Below are 19,035 nucleotides of genomic sequence, written 5' to 3' on the forward strand. Positions count from 1 at the left end.
CTAGATAATAATAACAATAATTATTATTATGTAAAAAAATCAAGGAATTCATAAAAAAAATTGTTTTTCAAAATATTATTTAAGGTTTAGATTTTAATATTCAAGAAAGAAATATTCTTAATTACCAAACCAATCAATCACATTTTTTTTTTAACAAAGAGTTTTTTTTTTTTTTAACGTGAGGTGTCTGGGCCAGTTTGCGTGCATCTCGACTAATCCTCACAAACTCTTAAGTTAACGACTAGATAAGTCTCTAGTGACTATCAATATTAGCAATCTCAGGACTCGAACTTGAGACTATAAAAGAAGCATATCTCTTAATTTCAAATTCTTAATTACCACTGCGTCATCTACTAGATGATTATAAAGAATTATTTTCATATTATATATTGGGGTAATATAATTTTGCAAAGGGTTTCAGATTGATGGCCAAAGTCTTGCAATTTCCTCAAGAAAAAAACTTATCTTACAACATATATTTTATATCTTATTTTGCAAAACAAGCACGATTGTCTCTTAGAATTCTCAAGAGATTCATTTGATCTTGATCGATGACGCAGTAGAAGTAGCTAGTTTTAGTTTTTATTTTGTTGTCCATGATATATCCTCACAGACTTGTAAATTCTGTATTTTTACCAGGTAATTAGAAGCCTATAGTTAAACTTGAGTAAGCATAATGTAATAATTCAATTGTGAATCCATAGATGATTAAGATACACATGGAAATTTATTATGAATCTGTTTGATATTATAAGTAGTAGTTATTGTTTTTTAAAATATTTTTTATTTAAAAATATATTCAAATAATATTTTTTTAATTTTAAAATTTATTTTTCACATTAGTACATAAAAATAATATAAAAATACTAAAAACAATTAATTTGAAATAAAATAAAATTATTGTACTTGGATCCCATTGTAAACCAACAGTATTTTGAATTTGAAACAGGCCCTCTTACCATAAATTAGAAATGACAATTAAAAAAGGTATCTATGTATCTATTTGATGGACTTTAATCATGGAAAACTAGCTTTTAACCTAGCTTTTAACCATGGGTAATTAAACTGTGGAGCCGGAGCCGGAGCCTGAGCCTGTGGTCTTTAATCATGCCAATTTAACCTGAGAGCCTCATGCGAGCGCTGCATTTAATAACGGTCCTCTCGCACCTCCTCAAGTTTAAAACACATTAGGCAAGGGGCTTACTTTGCTGATTCTTCAAGGTTCCCGGCATGCTGCATCATTTTTCCAAGACAATAAATAAATATAGAACAAGCCCTCATTTTACCTGTGTATCTGTCAAACTTTTCAATTTAGTAAGTATGTTATCCGATTTTTATTAATATTTATCTTTTTTAAAGAACAAGACTGGTCCAATTCGGAGTTTGTGACTGCCCTTCTTAGCAAGTGTGTTTTCTGGATATCGAATTTGTATTCTCATCCTTATAGGGATATAAAAATATCTTAACCGCTAGATTAACATATTGTAAAATGAGATTTTAAATTTAGCATGCCTGTAGGAAAAGTTTTCATGGAACCCTCTAATTTTGTTTATAATTTCATTCAAATTTTTCTAATTCATATATTATTTAATATTAATTCAGAAGATTTTTATAAAAGTACAATTAAACACATGTCATACTGAAAAACTCTTAACACATAGGTACAATTGAAAATTAATCTTGACAATCATAGAGATGAAATGTTGGATTAAATAAATAAAAAAATTACAAATGAAATCGGAATAAGGGACCCGACACCGTTTCATGTTGCGATACGAAATAAGGGTCATTTATGATATGAGATCTTCTAGAGTCTAACCAAAGAATTGGTTACGTGGATGGAGATGAAATCAAGCAAAGATATCCTTCTAGTGTTTGACCTAAAGCTATCTGCATTGCATATATTAATCATAGGGAATCTCTCGTTATAATGGTCACAAGAAAAAAAAGTAAAAAAATAGACAGATAATTAGAATTCTCATCCTTGGAAAAATGATGCCCTTTTGACTTTGGTAGCGCACATAATAAAGTACTCACACTAGTTACATTACCCGCGCGATACCACATGTCAATTTATTTTGCATAAAAAATATCAAAAAAATTAAGATTTAAAAGTATTAGGTCTTTCTGCAAAACTATACTTAAAAGTCTTGGGTTTAGCTGCAACATCTGATCTAAGAGTAATATTTATAATATTAATAATAACATTAAACTTGCATGACCCAAGTTTAAGTGGATTTGACTGCAATACCATACCCAATAGCATTAGATGTAGGTCTGGCTGCAAAGTTGTGTCATAAAAGTGTGATAATTAAATAGATTAATTAAAAAGAAAAAAACAAAGAAAAAAAACCAACAGAAAAAAAAACTAATGAGAAAAAAGAAAAAAATCTGAATCAATTGGATTAATTTGCCAAATCAGGTTAACCCGTCAAATCTGAGATTCGTGTCATAAAAGTGTGATAACTAAATAGAAAAAAGATTTATTATTAATGAACTAAATTTTAAAAAAAATAATTAAAAAGGAAAAAGCAAAGAGAAAAATACCTATAGGAAGGAAAAAACTAATGAAGAAAAAGAAAAAAAAATCTGAATCAATTGGGTTTAATCATCAAACCTAAGATCCATATCATGAAAGCCTGATAATTAAACAGAAAAATTTTGATATTAAGAAACTATAGACAAAAAAATAAACTAAAGACATAAGCTTTTTCACTGTGGATTGCACCGTGCTATTCAAAGTAAAAGGCTTGAAAAGGAAAAAAAAACAAAGGCATACGTCACAGGTTATTTTTTTTTTCTTGCATAAAAAATATCAAAAAATGCTAAGATCTAAGAGTGTTAGGTCTTTCTGCAAAGATATACCCAAAAGCCTTGGGTTTAGTTGCCACGCTAGACCCAAGAATACTATTTATAATATTAATAATAACATTAAACTTACATGACTTAAGTTTAAGTGAGTCTGGCTGTAACACCGGACCCTAGAGCATTGGATGTGGGTCTGGCTATAAGGTTGTGTCATAAAAGTGTGATAATTAAATAGATTAATTAAAAAGAAAAAAACAAAGGAAAAAAAACCAATAGGAAGAAAAAAAATAATAAAGAAAAAGAAAAAAAATTAAATTAACTGGGTTAACCCTTCAAACCAAGTTAACCCGTCAAATTTGGGATTCGCGTCATGAAAGTTTGATAACTAAATAGAAAAAAACAATTGACGGGTTTACCCAAAATTAACTGGGTTAACCCGTCAAACCAAGTTAACCCGTTAAGTTCGGGATATGTGTCATGAAAATCTAATAATTAAATATAAAGAAATTTAACATTAACAAACTAAACTAAATGAAAAAAATTAATTAAAAAGAAAAAAAAATCCAGATTAACTCGTCAAACCAGACTAACCCATCAAACTCGGGATCAAACAAAAAAATTCATTAAAAAAACTAAAAAAAAACAATTTAGCGTTTCATTTAATTTCTAGTATATAATATAATATAATATAATATAATATAATAATTATTATATAATAATTATAATAATATAATATATTAAAGATGGGAAAGTAAAAAGCGTGGGAAAGCTACAATAGTTTTCCCACGCCTTTTAGAGTATTACTTAATAAGAACCATAACATTCCAATTATCAAACACAAGGGATTAAATTCTTGATTTTTACTACCTTTTTAACATTGGATAAAATATCAAACCTAATGGAATTGAACATGAAATACATACAAAATATCACATCATTGTCCAACCATCACTTAGGAATATTTTTTATTTATGTATATACATAGTATAGGATAACACTAGATGGCACGCCCGCACGCTGCTGCGGATTTATAGAGCAAATGTGCTTGATGATATTATGATTGTGAACTAATGTTAGATAAGTAATAGAAACTGAAGATGCGATGAAGCTAATATTCCATGAGAGAAAAAAATTGTGTTGGTGATCAAAAAGTTAGAAGTGAATAGAATGAGTTGTAGTAATCCACAATGTTTTGTGAGGAAAGTTACATTGTTTTCCCCACATGATTTAGCTTTACTTATAAAAAATAAAAAATTACAAAGTTAAATTCTCAACTACCTGAATATTAAAAAAATAAAATCGACAAAGATAATTATGAAAAAAATCATAATAAAAAAAGAAAAAAAAATCATGTGGGGAAATACTGTAACAATCCACAGTGTTTTGTGAGGAAAGCTATAATGCTTTCCCCACATGATTTTGCTTTATTGTAATTGTAATTCTCAACTAGCTCAATATTAAAAAAATAAAATCGATAAAGATAATTTTGAAAAAAGTCAAAACAAAAAAAAACCATGTGGGGAAACACTATAACAATCCACAATGTTGTAAAGAAAAACATTATAAAGCTAAATTCTCAACTAACTCAATATTAAAATAATAAAATTGATAAAGATAATTTTCAAAAAAATCATAAAAAAATAAAAAAACCATGTGGGGAAACACTATAGCAATCCACCATGTTTAATGATAACAATAACAATAACAATTTTTAATTTTACCCTTCAAATCAAATCTATAGTTGTTTTTCAATATTGATAATAATTGTTTTCAAATTTATTAATTATTTTATTAATAATATTAATTATAATAAAAATAATACTATTTATAATACAAATAATAATATTTTTAATAATAATATTATTAATTATAATAATAATATTTTTAATATTAAAACTATCAATAATAATAATAATAATAATAATAATTGTAACACAAATAATACTATTTTTAATATTAATACTTTTAATTATAAAGAAAATAATAATATTTATAACACAAATAATACTATTTTTAACATTAATACTTTTACTTATAATAAAAAAATAATATTTATAATACAAATAATAATATTTAGAAACCTAAGTCTATAGAACCTTAGGTCCTGATACGGGACCCAAGAGAATTGGGTCTTGACGCAGGACTCAATTCTCTTGGGCCGGACGATGGACCCATTAGCCTTGGGTCTTTCGCCGGACTCAAGAGAATTGCGTCCTAATGCATGACTCATGAGAATTGGGTCTCGACGCCGGACGCAAAAGAATTGAGTCATGTGTGAGAATTGAGTCTTGATGTAGGACCTATTACCCTTGGGCTTGACGCGGGACCCAAGAGAATTGAGTCTTGACGCAGGACCCATTACCCTTGGGGCCTTCGTTGGACCCAAGATAATTGGATTCTTACACAATACCCATGAGAATTGGGTCACCCGTAGGACTTATTAGCCTTGGATCCTGATACAGGACCTATTAGCCTTGGGTAAGATATTATTATTATTACCCATAATAATAATATTTTTGATATTAATAACTCAAGCGAATTGGGTCCACCGCATGACCTATTAGCCTTGGGTCCTAACACAGGACTCAAGAGAATTGGGTCCGATGCTGGACCCATTACCCTTGGGTCTTGTCGTAGGACCCATGAGAATTAGGTCATCCACATGACCCATTAACCTTGGGTCCTGATGCAAGATCCATTACCCTTAATAATAATATTTTTAACACAAATAATACTATTTTTAATATTAATACTTTTAATTATAATGAAAATAATAATATTTATAGCACATAATAATATTTAGAAACCTAAGACTAGAACCTTGGGTCCTCCGCAGGACCCATTAGCCTTGAGTCCTGAAGTAGGACTCATTACCCTTTGGTCCTGATACCAGACCCAAGAGAATTGGGTCTTGACGTGGAATCCATTAGCCTTAGGTCCATTACCAATGGGTCCGGACCCAGTGGAGCAGGTTTGCAGGCCCTAAAAGTGCTGGTCTGCACCCAGTGCGGTGGTCTCCAAACCCAAGCACACGATTCTACAGATCCTAACAAGCGGGTCTACAGACCCCAGGCAAGCGGTTCTACAGACTCGCTCGCCTGGGTCTATAGCTAGGCACACGGTTCTGCAGACCCGCTCGCCTAAATCTACAGCCAGGTGCGCAGGTCTGGTTCTAGCACTTAGGGCATGCAACCCCAACGCCAAGTGTTTGTAGCTTGGTGCACAACCCTATCCCCTGCAACTTTTGGAACTCTCTGTCGCAGGGCATGACAACCCCAACGCTAGGTGTCTGCAGCCTAAGGCCTGCTGCCCCACCATGCCCCACCAAAATTTGCATTGACTGTTTTCTCCCAAACCATCCATTCAATGCCAAATACATCCCAATGAAAAGACAACCCCACCCTCCCTCTGCAGTCTTTGCAACTCTCTGTGATAAGGACAGCTCTGCCACTACACTGCTCCAATCCACAATGCCATGAATCTTGATGAACATGACTTTTCCCACATGATTTAGCTTTATGTATAATGCACCACATGAAAATATGATAGAGAAAATATGTTTTCAAGTGGTTGATCAATAATTAATGAACCGCTAAGGGTGTATCAATTAGAAAACACAAGTTTTGAAAGACTTGGTTAAAAATAAACTGCTCATGGATGGATAGATAAAAAAAGCACAGGTTTTTAAATCAATTGGTCAAAACAAACTACTCATAAGTGGACCGATTGAACACATGATTTTAAAAAGAATCGATCAAAATAAACCATTTATGGGTGAATCGATAAAAAAAACACGTTTTTAAATCATTTGGTCGAAACAAACCTCTTATGGGTGAACTAATTAAACATAAGATCTTGAAAATATTAGTCAAAACAAATCGCTTATAGGTGAATCGATCATAAAAATACATGTTTTGAAATCAATTGGTCAAAGCAAACAACTCATAGGTGGACTAATTGAATACAAGATTTTGAGAAGGATAGGTCAAAATGAACCGCTCATAGGTGAACCAATTAGAAAAACACATGTTTTGAAATCATTTGGTCAGAATGAACTGCTCATAGGTGAACCAATTGAACACAAGATTTTGAAAAATGATCGGTTGAAAATGAACTACTTATTGGTGAACCGATTGAACATGAGGAGTTGAAATCAATTCCATAATCATCAAAATTCATCTTATATCAATGGTTAGGACACCAAAATAATTAGGCAATCGATATTCATTGAGTCATTTCGACTCAATTTTATATTGTGAGTTGACATCTACAATCAACATTAATCAGTATTAATTGAGTCCTCTCATATCAAAGAATTAAGTCTTATAATTGAAATCAAAGTAAAAGTCCAAAATATTATTTGAAAAAACACTTAACAAAGATGCATAGTTCAAAATCAAACAAGAAATCAACATATAATTATACATGATAGCAATTAATCAAATAACATGTCATACTAACCAACCATCGATCAATCATTAAAGCATCGACTTAGCAAACACGAGGACCGACATTCCTCTTGGATAATCCTCAAAAATTAAATTACAACCTCATCTTTTTAATTTCATCATAGAACATTGATACAATCCTTATCTCTCCTCAAAATTGCTTGGAGTCTTAGATCCCTCGGGTTTGGTGTGCTATAACTTGCCGCAAGCATTTCATTGAAGCAAATATCCATGAATAAACATACAAAAAAATAATCATTTTTAATTACACAAGAATAAGAATAAAAATTAAAAAACTAAAATTCATATTTGAGAAATTACCGAGTCTAAGTAAAATTACTACTTTGCCCTAGTTAAACAGTGAAAGTATTATTTAACCCTTGACTGTTTACCTGCACTGTTCACTCAGCATAAGAGACATACGCGCCACCACTTTCTGTGGCTTAATATCTATTTTGGCGAGATGTTGGCGTGACAAACAGCTCACCAACAAGATCTTGATCTGGTCCATCCACTGATGGTGGTCCTGTATCTCACAGCCACTTAGGAAGGGTGATCGGCAAAGATAACGTTTACCTTGCCCGTTATGTTTTCTTGCCTTTTGCCATTGCTAAAAGCAACGTTAACATTAGGAACTTCTCAGGGTTTGTCAGAGTGGGGAGGCGCGTCTTTATGTGGTGGTCACGAGGTATACGGTGGTAAAGAACAGGAGAAATAACAGCCAGTTTCATTGTTGATGAAGGAAGAGAAAGAGACACAGGTTGGACTTAAGTTTGGTGTGGTCTATGGTCAATCCGTGAGCTCACTTGGTTGGGCAGTTCAGATCGTGCATGATATGATGCCACTGTTAAGATCTAAATGATTTTAAACTGAATCAAAGGCTATAATTTTAAACATATATTTATTATTATTTTGGTAAAGTAAAACTTAGTGTTAGAAACCATTTTGACCATAAAACATTTATTTTAACCACTAAAAAATATTTTTGACAACCAAAAATTGTTCTTGACTCTAAAACCATTATTTTTACCGTGAAATGATGGTTGGCTTTGACCCAGTAAATTGCTTTTGATATGTTTTGACACTACAAATTTATCTTTGATCAAAAAATAATGGTTCTGGCTAATTTTAATGAGAAATTAACTTGATTTTTGATATTATAACCCAGTTTAATTTTCCCTCGAAAAATTTCTTTTGAAACATATATATATATATTATCACAAGGTCAAAACGGGTTATGACACACATAAAAGAGAATAAAAGTGAGACTAGAAAAACAACAATGTGGCAGCATGAGTACTTCATGATCATTAAAATAGAAAAAAAAAACATAAGAAAAAAAAAATTGCCAAGCAATAATCACATCAAGCAATTAGGCTTTTGCTGTTTCAGTTTAGAATCACTGCAAAAAATCCAGACAAGAATAGAGATCAACCAGACCAAAATAAAAAAAATAGCTTGGTAATTATCGGCCACAAGACATTGATGTGAGCATCACATTTTGATAGAATGCAAATGCATAAAGACAAAGGTTAAAGAGAAAATGTTTTAAAGTGATTATTGAGATAATGGCTAGGACAAAAACATTTTGGAGTCGATTTGGTCGGCCGATGAATTCTACGATGATGAGAAAATGTTTCATACAAACCAGAGATTAAAAGGAAAAAGCTTTATGTTTTAAAGTACATGCTAAAGTGCTGAAGCCGATTGTCAGAAAAGAGGGTATCCTTGTAAAAGAGGCAAAAATCGACTGTCATTGTGAATGTCTTGAATGGAGGGAAAATACATGGAATAATTATTTCTCTGAATAAAAACTCATAATATAAGGAATCAATAACCAAGAAAAAGCAATATTTTTTTATATGAAGAACTTGACATAGCATGAAAAATGAGAATTTATAAATCAAAGCACCTCTTCATGGATGGATGATGAGGTGTGCTATTTCTTTGTTGGATTGGAGGGGATGGTGTATCAAGGCTTAAAGGTGATGACTGCTCCTCCACTTGATTTATTAAGATAAGCAAGTTTGATTTTTGAGATGAAGAAAAGGTCATCTTTAATATATCATTCTCTTGTTTTCCTTCTTTAAGCCTTATTTATAACTCATACTATTATACCAATAATTGGGCAAAATCAACATAATTATTCTTTACTAACTATAAAATCAAAGAGGAAAACTAAGGAAGAACATTTTTATTAATAATTTCGAGTTCAAATTGAAGAGTTCTTACCGATTTATTCTTCAATTTTCTTCTTCTTCATCATCCATATTGTCCCTCAAGTTCCTCTCCTCCAACCAAGCTTCCTAATTTCAGCCTAAACTCTCTTCATAAATCTATTTGCAAGCTTCAATCTCATAATTTAGAAGGATTTTTCAATTGATTTTTTTGAAGAGAAGCAAGAAAGAAGCCTCCTCCTCTCTTTTCAGTTGCTATCCAACGTGAACAATAGCAGCAAACATAGTTACATTAGGTTTTATGGGTCAATTATTATTATACCCCAACTTACCCCCTTAAATTTCGGTTTATTGCACTGACCCGACACTGTATCTTTATTTTTAAGACCATCCCAAACTCCAATCACCCTCAATTTTTATCCCAATAGAAAATAGTATGGCTTAAGACCCCACGTAAAATTTTAACTCGATCCAATGGTTGGATTGAGAGATACGTTCAACATTGTAAAATTGGACAATTAAAAATTTCACGCCAAAATCCAAATTTTGCTTACCATATAATGTACTTAAATCATCTTGGGTCTTAGACTAATTCTTTGAAAATTATGATTCATAATTTTCATAAAATATTTCTTAGAGTTTCTTACCACTTTTAGTCCCAATAGTGCGATTGTGCACGAGAATTATTTTAAAATTCAATGTTTCTTGCGCAAAGGGTCATGCATTGGTTTATTTGATATTTCTTTCTATTTTACACATAATATCACCCAATTTACAAAATTTCCTCCTTCAAATTATTATTTTTACATGGTCAGGGAGTTTTCATAATTTATCGTTAGTTAATATTTCACAAACTATTTTATTACTTTATCTTCTCTAAATTTTAAATTAACCCCTCGGAAATGTTCATCCTAAATCATAAGATTTTCTCTATAATTTATCATTTTTCAATTAATAGTTACCCCCTCACCCCAATTTAACCCAAAATTATCTATTTTTGACTGAGGGTTTACAAAGAGAATGTTGCAAATCCTTTTAACTAGGGCTGAGCATTTCCGGTTCGGTTCAGTTTTAAACCAAAATAAACAACCAAACCATTTTTTTTTTAAACTGTACCGAACTGAAAACCGGTTCAAACCGATTAATTTCGGTTCGGTTCGGTTCGGTTTTTTCCCCTTCCAAACCGATTCAAACCCAATGGTCCTCTACCAACACTGTTCATCCTCTTCCTCCTCTGGAATACAAGAACCCGCCTGAAAAAGAAAAATAAATGTTGGCCTCTATTAGAACCATCAACACAACCAAATCCAATCCACATTATAGATCTGGTTGTCTACCACAAATCTCTTTTTGTTCTATTTTCCTTCACCCCACGATGCGTCATTAATGTTAAGGAAACTCATCACCAACAGTCTAACAATGACAGGATTGTTGGTGTTCTTATCCCACCAAACACAGAGCAAAAAATAATAATAATAATTATTAGCATACAAGATCAGTATCCCAGGATGATAAGGATCGAATTTCTCTCGAGGTTTGGCCTTATAAAATCAGAGGGGGAAAGAGGACACAAAACCAGAGAAATAGAAAAGGAGGGAACCTAGAGACCAGAGAAAGGGAAAACCCAAAAACCAGAGAGGGGAAGAACAAGAAACAACAAGAAAAGGAGAGAGAGGATCGGGGTTCCATCCACCAGATCCAACAAAAACAAACAAACACACATCTCTCACAAAAAAGCCATTGTTGATTAATCTCTGCTTTCTCAAGAACCCATGCTTTCCAGGAAGAAACCACAGCAAGACAAAAGTCTCATAGATAGTAGAGGGAGGGGAGAAAAATCAACGTGGAGAGTAAAGTGAGAGATAATGAGATATGCAGAGAAGGGAGGAGAGGGGGGGCGGCTGATGGGTAAATGTTACTTTAGGGTTAGAAAATATTCTATTTATAGTTGTTTTTTTTAAGTGTTGGCTGGTTGAACCAGTTCAGTTCGATTTGGTTCAATTGGTTTCAGACTTTAGAAACCGAAACCGAACCAGAATTTTTTTGTGATTTTTTAATCAGTTAATTCAGTTTTTTTTCGGTTCAGTTTTTTTGATTTTTTTTTTTCGGTTTTCTTGATTTAATCGGTTCATCGGTTTTTTTGCTTACTCCTACTTTTAACAAGACATTATCCTAAATAGAAAAATGATCACCATGTGAAACAATATGATATTAAATAGAAGTGTTTGACTTTGATGTAATTAAGTGGAAGATTGTTAGTATTTATGACATGCAGTCAATCAAGTGGTTACATGTAGCATTAATTTTGTTCATGTAAAACATACATTTTTATTTATTTATCAAGGCATTTTTATTTTTAATATTAATTTAAGTTTAGTTAATGAATCTAGAGTAAAGATAAAGTCTTTAGGACAAAAATATTTTGCAAAGAAAATTATAAAGTAGTTATAATTATGAGGATTCTTATTGTATTAAAGCATTGTTCTTATATATTCATGGTCAATATTCAATTAAAACTAGATATTAATTAGATTTGTTGAGACTGAAGCATATTGTGTCATTTCCTATATGAAACGAAGTAAATGTTTTTATAAGTTAAGGTATGAGAAATACTTGAAACTATTAAATAGGTGCTTATTAAATGACAAGTACACTAAATCAACTCACATGAAGATTCAATATTGGGAGATTACTCGTGTCTATGTAAAGACTCATGTGATAGTCGTGGAAGTGATCCTTATTCTTAAGATCAAATTATCTTATATAAAGAATGCTATGTTTTGATGTTGACTATACATTGTCTTAATCAAATGTAATAAATTTGCAGATATTGGGTATAATATAAACTATATAAAGGTATTTAAGAAATCTAGAAATGATTCATCACCCTAAGTGAATTAAAGAAAATGTTTTATATGTTTTCAAAAAGTATTGATTGAGAAATCTTTAAGTAACGTGGAATGAGATTTGAAAAAGGATTTGAAATTTTATTTTAAAAAATCAATAACTATGGTATTGAAAACAAACATGATTTGACAAAGCAAACATATTCCATGCTCAAATATCTAAATCATGATATTATTGATGAAAAGATAATACTTATATTGAGAAACCGATTACTAAAACATTAAGTCAAATCACATATGATTTTCCTAATATTTGGGAGATCATGACACTTTGTTAAACCCTACACTTGATCTTCAAATATAAACAAATTAATTTGTTAAATTGATAAAAAGTGGAATTTTTTAATTTCTTTAACTTTTTTTATTATTTAGAATTATGATTTATATTTAGGCCAACATATTAGAAACCTAATGGATTATACACATGAAGAGTTATTAATAAGAAAATAAACTGAGATGATTAATTATATGGGACTTGATTATAAATAAGTTTTAGAAATTGAGGATTAGATTCTAATTAATATAAAAGATTACAATTCTAGACGTAGAAAGATCAAGTAGGGACTTGATTGCATGAATTTCTAATAATCATCTTGAAATAATATATGATATATTTTTAAAGGAGAAAAATGATATTTTATAATTAATATGGGTATCCTGGTATTTCTATGAACATGATGTTATGCCTTAAAATTTTCTCCATACTAATACACAACTGAATACCTGAACACATTTATACAGATAGACTAGAAAAGAAAAGAAAATGGTTAGTACTTAAGATATGATAAATTCCTCTCTCATGAAAGAATTTTAATTTTTTTTTAATTTGTTAATTCATATGAATTATTATTAAAAACCGGATAATTAAATAGTTTGTGATTTATAAAAGAGTTTATCAAACATTAAAAGAAAGAACTAATCTTCAAGTAATCGATCTCTTGCAAATCTTACATTATATTAATGATACTCCTTTTTTTTTTTAAATTATTGTTTTTGTTGTATTTATGTGTTTTGAATTAGTTAGAAAAGACTTGATTAATTTTTCTCATTTGTTTTACATTATATTTACGTAACAGGAAAGAATTAGAAGAAGAGGTTAATTCGAGAGTTTTGTTAGGTTACAGAACCAAGCAAAATTTCTCCCTTCGACTAGTTGTCAAGAACAGCACGATCCTTTTCCCTGTATACCATAAGCCCTAAAACATAAACAGCAGGGGGGCGGGCGGCGAAGAAATCCATGCACATTTGTGTCCCCGAGATTCAAAATGGACTAACCTTATGATGGATGGATTTCAAGCTGAAATAAGAAAGAAATGACAAAACGTAAGCATGTGGATATTGATTTTCACAAATCGCTCTCGAATTGTCCCCCCCATTGCAAGGACTAAATTAACAAATGAACTTCACAGATGCTATTGTCTAGAGAGAATAAATTCTTGTCCCCGACACCCTGCTCACGACCTAATCACAGGGGAACAGAACTGGAATCAGGACCTACACCTTGCCTCCTTAGCAACGTTAACACGTGACATGGCAAGGACTCACACCTGATCATGCCCTAGTCAGCTTTGCCTTTGAGAGTTTCAAAGGGAGAGAAACATTGCACATATATTCTTAGCATATGCCAGCCCTGTGGGTCTGTGACCCTTTCCTTGATAAATTATTTCATGTGCAAAAGAATACATTTCTTACTTGGTGGTCCTGCAACATTCTCCGTAGGATACCAGTTAAAAGTATTAACTTATATATTTGTAGTTCATCGATTGGTTACATATCATTTTGATTTGTTATTGTTAATATATTTAATTATAATAAAAAAAATTATTTATCATTAATATTCATCAATTATGTGATTAATAAATTTAATATTTGATTAATGAATCTAGAGTAAAGATAAAGTTATTGTGATAAAAATGCTTTGCAAAAGAAATTATAAAGTTTTTATAATTATAGAATTTTTATTGCATCAAAGAATTATTCTAAATGTTCATGGTCAATGCTCTATTAAAACTGGACATTAATTATATATAGTTGTCGAGATTGATACATATTATCTTATTTTTTTATGAAAAAAAATAATTGTTCTCATAAATTGAGGTATGAAAGATATGTGGAATTAATATATACGTGCTTGTCAGATAACATGTATATTAAAGTGACTCATATGAGAATTTCATATGAAGAGGTCATATTTGTTAATGAAAATGCTCACATAATGATTGTGTAAGTGATTCTTAAACTTGAGATTACTAAGTTATCTTATATAGGGCATGCTATATTTTAATCCTACTACATGTTGTCCTAATCAAGGGTAATAAACAAACTAATATTAGGTATAACATAAATAATATGAAGGCATTTGAGTAATCAAAAGAGGTTTCATCATTTTAGGTAAATTAGAAAAAATATTTTATCTGTTCTCAAATTCTTAAATAGTATTGATTATAAATCCTTGCACAAAGTGAAATGAGATTTAAAAAGAGTTTCAAATCGTATTCAAATAATTAATGACTATGATGTTGAGAACAAACATGATTTGACATAGTAGACACACTCCATGCTAATATCTAAATCAGAACGTTGTTTATGAAGGGATAATAATTATTCCGGCCATGCTAATATCTAAATCAGAATATTTTTTTATGAAGGGATAATAATTATTCTGGAAAACTAGTCTGACTCAAACCACTTATGACTTTTCTAATATTTTGAGGATTATAACACGTTGTTAGACTTTGTACTTGATCTTAAAATGTAAATCAATCAATTGTTGAATTGAGAATAAATTAATAAATTTAATTCTATTTTATTTATGATTGTGATTTATATTTGAGCCAACTTATTAAGAAATCTAAAGGGTTATACTCATAAGAATCATTGGTAAAAAATTATAATAGGATGATTAATCAAATGTGACTTAACTGTAAATAAGTTTTATAAATTAAGGACTAAAATGTAATTTATATTGAAAATTACAATTCTAGACCTAAAAAATCAAGTATATACTTGATTAAATTTTTAAAATTGTTATGAAATAATATATGTGATATTATTTAACAATAAAAATAAATTTTACCATTTATAGAGTTTTCAAGTTTTTATAAATAAAATGTTATGTCTCTTATTTTTTAAATAATATTATAGTATAATAGTACATAACATCTTAAAAATATTAAAAAAAAGAGTTTGCACTAAAAACCATAACAATATTTTTTTTCTAAAAGGATTAAGGAGATTTTTCACTTGTAATTTATATTAAAGATCAAACACTTTAATAATTTCTGATTTATAATAAATCAAATCTGAAACTTCTAAAAACAATTTAATTTATTATTTTCATTGTAAATATATGTTTGGAGAAACCCGATTAAAAAATTGATCCAAGGGTGAGAATTTAAAGGGAAAAAGCTAGCTATCTCATGTGCTTGGTCTAACTAGGCAGGCAATAGGTGTGAGTTAAAAGGAGGAGGGGTGAAAGTTAAGAAAGAGATTAATTTTTGAGTGGTGTTGTTGGGGATCCCAATATAAGGGGTTCTGGGGTGTGATCAAGACAGGAACAGTGCTCTTTTCCCAACAAAGCAAAAAGCAAGGGGATAGGCAAGGCATCTTCTCTTTCCTTGTTATTTAATGCTCTCAGCCTCTGACTGTCAAACATGAAAGAGAAGGCAAGGAGGCCTCTTTCTCTCGATCTCTTATTGTTTGCGTCTGTGAATGACTTTGTCAATGGTGCTCTCACGTGCACTGTATGTCTAGGTTGCTTTCTTGGGGTCTCTATCACTTGATCGCCATAGTCATGTGCATGCTTCATGCCTCCTTTCAATTCATTGCTTCTATCTTAATTCTTAACCCTCTTACAGGATGTGTTGAAAATGATTCTAAGACTCCCGGCCCCCCTCTTAATATATATTTTGAATGAATCTAACTGGTGATGAATTAGCATTAACACTTAGGATTCTTGGAAATCTCAGAGGAACAAGAACAAAATGTTTTCTAGGAATGAGAAGGAAAAAAAAAAGACGTTGTGTTAGATATAAAAAGAAAAATGTATTTTGCGATTTGTTATATTGTTTTTAACAGGGATAGGACACAACACTCATTAACAAAACCATGAAAACCTGGCCTTCAAGAATGGGCGCCTCTCTCCTCTCACGTAAACCTATTCAATATTTTTGTCAAGGTTGTCAATTCCGTTTCGGTAGCTGTTTCGTTTTTTCAATTGGAACGAAATGTTTCAGTTTCAGGGTGTTTCGGCGTGCCGTTTCGGGGTTATACTGTTCATATATATATATATATATATATATATATATATATATTCAACAAACATAATTCAAATTCAAAATAAATTAATTATAAATTATGCAATACAAACACAATGCCAAACAAATATAATTTCAAAATTTAAAATATTTCTAAATAGTCAAGATTAAATAGATCTTTAACTTAAAGTAATTCAACTTAAACAAAATATCAAAATATTATGAAAGTAAAATATTTTAACACAAATATTTTAAATATAAAGTTAGGTCAATGTTATTAAGGCTAATGAAATCTAAAGCATCCCTTGTTTTGCTCAAATTCCTACAAAGTATAAACATGAAAAAAATAACATGAATATAAACCATATATATTAGTGATAAATCTAATTTTAAAAAATTAATATCATTATTAATGAAAATAGTAATAATAATTTTCAATGTTATTATTAATATCATTGTTATAGAAAATAGTAATAAAAAAGAGCTTTTTATAATTGGGTGGTTTAATTAATTAAATTGAATAAGATTCAATTTGATTCAATGGCTTTTCAAGAGCGGAACGGAACATGTGGAATGAAACAGGAACGTTTCGGGCGGAATTTAGCCCAAAAATCCGGAACGGACCGAGATTTAAAATGAGATGAAATTTGTTCCGTTTTGTTCCGTTTTTTGAATTGGTATGGAATGTTTCGGCCATTCCGGGCGGAACGGAACGGAATTGACAACCTTGATTTTTGTAGCATTAAGCAAAATGTAATCCCATGTATCATCTGAGCCCAACTTGGCCATTAGAAGGTCTCAAGTTCGAGCGAAATAATAATAATTCTAAGTTGTCTTAAAGAGAATGCATCAGCCAAAATAAGGATAGTTCACTTTAAGAATTCTGGAAATTTATTTGTTTCAGTCATATGCGGTGAAGAGATGCGGTTAAACAAGTGAAGAAGTAAAAAAACGTAGTGTGGTAATGTGAATATGAATAAGGATAAGGTGATTATGGCCCCGATGAGTGCATTTCCCTGACTTTTGTGGTTTTAGGATACCAATGTCATCCTTTTGTTTTGGGATAAGGTCAAGGTTGAGATACAATGCACAGTCCCAAGCTAATACGTCCGAGAATTAGTATACAAACCCACCATCTTGTCTGTGGGGAATAAGCCATGTGAATAAACGATATCTAGTGATGCGATATGCCCAAGGTCGTCGTCTTCTTCAATAATCCAGTCTCATGCAGAGCAGGTAGTTGTATATGGATAGCTCCTTATACGTGCAAATCAATATAAAGCAAAACAGTGGGTCACAATGAAAGAGACCCACTGTTTTGCTTTATTGATTTGCTAATGCTTGGAGGAGAGACAAGTTGATAAGGAACTTGAATTTTCTAGGAGCTTGAAGTCTGCTTGACGAAGGAATCGATCATATAGGATGAATTTACAGGTCCGTATCAACTGAAATCTAATATTGAACTTTCAACCAAATTTATGTCTAGGATCTAGCCCTGCACACTTTGGCCACTTAGCGATGTAGGAGCTAAAAACCTAAATCATTTATTTACCCTTCATGTAAACTTTGATACACTAGCGAGGGATGCAAACCAGGAAGTCGTTCCTTAAATCTTGGGGTTCTGCCAACATACAGAGAGATCTTATGAAGCATATTTGATTATGTCAAGTCTGATTTCATGTTTGTTATTCATTTCCTAGTTTGTTAGTTTGTTTCCTAGATTGTAGTTCTTGGAATGAAAATAGAAGGCATTAGCTATCTTCAAAAACTTTATGAGATTTGGAGAGATTCAGTTGCATAGAGATTCTGTGTTTCCTCCCCTTCTTAGTTCTCAACACGTGGTTGAACTAGGAGGCTTTTGATAGGCCGAGAAGATCTGAACGAACCCTAAGAAGAATCCCAGGTTTTCAATTTGAGTTAGACTAAGTCTAAGCCTTCTATTTTACTTTATTCTCTACAATTGTTTCGCATTTATGCTCATTGAAAGTTGTTACAACTTATTTCCTTGAAATAAGACTAGTTAGTTGATCTGTTAAGCTTAACTCTATTTATTGAAATGTTAGCAATGAATAAAGGATAACAATTTTCTTACAAATACCTGTGGTTTAACTTTCACCCAAAGAAAGTAAGTATTCATCAGAATTGTTTTTGCTGCTTGACCGGGACCTAACATTGGTATTGGAGCATGATTACAATGGCGTCCAACAAAGAGAGAATCAGGGCCTTGGACTGGACTCGGTGGAGTTCAAGATGGAATGCAACAACTGGAATTAGGTGTAACTAATAAGCTGCACCATTGGGAGGAAACCATCAACAAACTATTAGAAACTTTTCTTTCAACCAAAGAAGTCTCTAGCAACAACAACCATGGATAAAAAGGATCACTACAAGATTTCACAGTTTTACTGATGGAAATATTCCGTCGATATGTGATTAAGAT

Source organism: Populus nigra, chromosome 15 (genome assembly GCF_951802175.1).
Source record: "Populus nigra chromosome 15, ddPopNigr1.1, whole genome shotgun sequence".
Lineage (NCBI taxonomy): Eukaryota > Viridiplantae > Streptophyta > Magnoliopsida > Malpighiales > Salicaceae > Populus > Populus nigra.